Here is a 4,923-nt window from a genome sequence, read left to right on the forward strand (position 1 = left end):
GGTGGGGGGCGGCCCGAGGGGCTGGGAGAGGGTCCGGCCCATGCTGCGCCTGGGCTGGGACTGGTCCAGCCGGCGCAGGGTAGCAGGAAACTCTCTGCACACTCACCAGACCTGGGCTAGGACTGGGTCCGAGTTTGTTTTTTTTCTTGGTGATTTGCAGCGGTTCCTTATCTACTCTTTGTTTTTCCAATTTTTATGTTATTTACAAAATAAAATCTATTAGTTTTATTAATAATTTTGAAAAAATCCCATAGTGATTTCATTTTGGCAATAAAATCTATCCACTTTGGTGGGTCTTGTTTAGTTGGTCTTTCTTATCATTAAATCACTGAAATTAAGAAACGCTTCATTTCTTCACTTTGCAGTTTTCTTTCATATTTAGGACCTCAATGGGATCCAATTTGTTAAAAATAATTTAAATAACTGCATGCTTTTAATTGAACAACATAATAAAACTACATTCTGAGTTCTGTCAAAATAGTAATTTCATCTATTAGAATATTTCTCTCCTCCTAAATGTTGAGCTCTACTTTTAATTAAAATTAAGGTTCAGTGTACATTTGTGTTCCAAAGCCAGATTTATTGGTTCTTACACAAATTCTACACTTTACGTACAATCTTGTTAAGCACAGTATTTTAATAAGTTTTTAGTTCAATAAATACTAAAAAGTCAAATAGTTTTGTGGACAAAATTTGCAATATGTTTTCTACTACACTTCCAATTTCCTCATTTATTTATTTATTTTGTACCGTGTGTTGCTACTCAGTGCTTAGACCACCGAGCTATTCCCCAGCCCCTAAACTTCTAATTTATAATATCTAGAAGAAATCTTTTTCTTTTAGTCATTATGTTTATTACTATTCTTATAGCTAACGATGTTTGCTATTTTTCATATTTTGCTCCTGTGCTAGGTACTTTTCAAGATCCCTTGTACTTGCTGTAAGGTATGTGTTATTTCTCCTCCATCCTCTAGAAAGATGTTGCATGAACCGAAGCTTCATAAATAGGCCTAGCAAGGGTAAGAATAGAATCCAGGTTTGTTTAACTTCAAAGCTATAATCTTTCTTTCGAGACAGGGCCGACAAACTTTTTTTGGTGATAGTATAAATAGTGATTATTTTGGGCTGGGTGGGCTATTTGATTTCTAGCCAAAGGACTCATTTAGGTCACTGAACATAAAAGCAATCATGGATAATGCATAAATATGTGGTTATAGTTGCTTTCTAATAAAAATTTACTTACAAATACCATAGTGGTTTCGGACTTGGCCCATGGGTAGTCTGCCAACTCCTCCGGTGAGTGACATGGCCTCTTTTTGAAAATATGTTTTTCAAAATGAACACTTATTTAAATATGACTATTCTATTTCAAAATATGTTCTCTGTGTTTGCAAGTAATTTTGCAACTAACAGTTGATACTACTTAATTACACCAGTGTATCTCTCTAGTGAATTATTTGTGCCTTGAGTTTCAACTTGACTTGAAGCTTTAGCAGAATAACATGACTAGGCAATAGAGTAGGCTTGGTTGCCCAGTCTTGAGCTACAACTCTTTGTTTGTGTTGTAGTTCTGTTTTCCAGACTTTATCATTAATTGCTCTATGTTTTTCAAAGTTATTTGCATATATCCCAAACCAGATGACATTATATGTATTTTCCTTCCTTCTATCCATCCTTCCATTTTTTTTCTGTTTCTTTTTTATCTTGGAATTCCTATATCCAGAAACAAGAGCAAATGAACTTGATTTAGAAACATGAACAGCATTTTCATGAAGAAGGCTATGGTACTTAATTGCAAAACATAGTATTCTAAATGTAATTTGGTTTGCTAAAACAATATTTTAAATTGCCAATTTCAATTTGTATGAGATCAGTTTGGTAGAAAATTAAATACATTTCTGTTAAATGTAATAATGAATACCACTGTCTGTACCACTGAAGCATAGCTATAATTGTATTTAATATAAATAAATATATTTATTTTCTATAAGACATCAACACCAAAATTCATTGTTACATTTACGCATGAGTACTATGGGATTAAGGTCTCTAGTTAAGTGAGTTTTAGGTTGTAGAAATGTTCCACTCCACTCCACTCTACTCCACTCCATTCTACTCCACCCCACTCTACCCTACTCCACTCCACTCCACTCTACTCCACTGTGAACCAAGGGTTTCCTTTGCCTTTTATTGTGTTTTTATTTCCTCAGAAAATCAGTGGTGAGCAGAGAGGTCACAGCTTTTGTGGAAAGAGCTTCAGTATAAAAACTTGATTCTTTTTAAAAGGGTATTACCTCTTTCACAAATGTCAACTTGGATTTCTGGATGATATATTCACCTAATAGTTTCACCTATTTGTTCCAGAGTAAGAATTTAGGAAGGGATGAAATAAAATTTCGGTCAGCCAGAGAATTTTTTTTTTTTACATAATTTCTAGGCTCTTGATCATGTCTTACACCTCTTTTTATGCCCATCTCCTTTTGTGTGCCTGCCTACCTCATTATCTCCATTATTCATTCTGAGCCTCTGCTTGACCTTCATCTCCTTCCTTTACCTCTCTTTTTCCCTTATAGCCATCTGTTATAATACAGTATTGAAATGCTTACTTATTTTTTATTAATTTTATCGAGAAAGAAATAGCAATGAGACAGTTTCAAAACCAATTATTAGGACAGTTTCAATAATTAATACATTGCATATTGTTGTCTTTGTAGTGGTTATTCATAGTACAAGATTCAGACATGATATCCTGTCCAAGAACTATTAGTACAAATCTTTCTTCTCTTTGCCTTAAGAGAAAGTAGCTGTATATCCATCCTATTTTGTATATACAGATACAAAATGCTCCTTCATTTGTATCCCCCTTTTTTTGTTTAGTTTTGTCAGGGATGGGTATTCCACTGCCATTTAAATATAGTAGGTGCATGAATTCAGCAAAATAATCCAATATAGTCGAGTAGTCCATAATAGTAGTGGGTTATCCGTAGGACTGGCAAAGTCAGAAGTTGTTGACTTGAGCCCTTTACAGCTCAGCATATTAATATGGCTTTATTTTTCATACCTTGTTATTATACTTTCCTGCTGGATGGTTAAGACCAAGGTAAAGCAAGACCTATATAATAAGAAATGTAACTTTTGTATCTGACAAGGTCAGTCAGATCCCCTCAGGATTTACCCTGAAACCCTGTACTGTAGTTTGTAGATCCTTTGTTAGTGTCAGCCATGTGGATGAGTCACGGCCATTGCTTGACAAATTTGCTGTCTGTGAAAGCTGAGAGAATGTTTTCTCTCCTTGTGACTCTCCTTAGGCACACTCTACATTGTCAATCACTTTCCTCTGTGGCCCCATAATCTCCTTGATCAGAAAATTTGGGACACCATTGACATATAGGATGTTATAGTTCAGGTTCTCTTATGTCCTGAATCCACACTAACCTTGAAAGGCAAGGGCTAAAATGTTGGAAATGCTCACTTACGATAGTGAAGAGAGTATTTTAAAATATGTAAGCAGGTTAAACTCTGAGGTTATTTTTATGTATGTTATGTAATGAGTATGTGTGAATCACATAGGTAGAGTAACCCACTCTCACTACAGTACATAGGGGTACCAGATTTATTGCACTAACACCTCCAGTTAGTGACTTTCTTACAGCCACACTTCTGCCCAGAAATTTTCATCAAAGTGGTAGTCTTTTCCCACTCTGACTCTGGTTGGCCATGTTGCTTGTTTTAGATCATGGGATATTAGCAAGTTAACACAAGTAGAGCTTTGAAAAATGAATGTGCTTTTCTCTTGCCTTTTTACCTAATGGGATTATTTAGTTGTAGACAACTATCAGATCATGAGGACAAACCCAGGTTATCGTGATGAAGGTTGAGAGAGTCCATGGAGTAAAAGTCAACCATCAAACTGGACTTTTAGTTGGCCTTAAGTTAACTTACCAGCAAGTACTTGAGTGTGAGGCCATGAAGGACCACCAAGAAAGCCTCACAAAAGTAGAACTCTCTGCATGATTCATATCCAAGAGAGATAATACATACTTGCTTTAAGTCATTGTTTTTGGTGTGATTTATTGTTCAGCAGCAGCAAACAAATTAATTATTATAGGGTAACAGCTGATGCACACAGTAAGATTACCCATCTATATATTGATCAATAAAAAAGAAAACATATCATACATTTACTATCGCTGGTATTGTTCATTATATTATAGATCATAATTTCCATTTTGTATGAGTTTCTTTTCTGCAAAGAGGATTCCTTTTACCCTTCCTTACAGTGATGGTCTGATGATGATAAATTATTTCAATGTTTGTATATTTGAAAAAAAATCCTCATTTGTCTTCATTACTGAAAAATGGCTTTGTTAGTTGACAGTTTTTTTCCTCACTATTTTAAAGGTGCTGCCCCATTTTATTCTGGACTACAACATTTCTGATAAGAAATCTATCAATTCATATTTATTACTCTGTACCTATTGTGTATTATTCTTCTGGCTGTTTTGGGGGTGTTCTCTCCATTACTAGTATTGAGTAGTGTGTGTGTGTGTGTGTGTGTGTGTGTGTGTGTGTGTGTATGTGTGTGTGTGTTGCTACTGGAGATCGAAACAAGGGACTTTACACTGCGCTTCCTCTCTGGCCCTTTTATATATTTTATTTTGAAACACATTTTGCTAAGTTGTTAAGTTTCCTGGGTTGATCTTAAACTTTTGATTGTCCTGCCTCAGCCTCCCAGGATGCTAAGGTTACAGACATGAACCCTCATGTTCAGTTTAAACAAAGTAGTTATGGGAGCTTTTTTTTTCTCATTCAACTTTATTTTATTTTGAAGAGCAAAAACAGAAGCAAAAATAGATAGAAAAAGACAGAAGCAGGGAATATACAACAATACATACGTTACAGATTTTCAAAATAGGATAACTA

Source organism: Octodon degus, unplaced genomic scaffold (genome assembly GCF_000260255.1).
Source record: "Octodon degus isolate 3935 unplaced genomic scaffold, OctDeg1.0 scaffold00018, whole genome shotgun sequence".
Lineage (NCBI taxonomy): Eukaryota > Metazoa > Chordata > Mammalia > Rodentia > Octodontidae > Octodon > Octodon degus.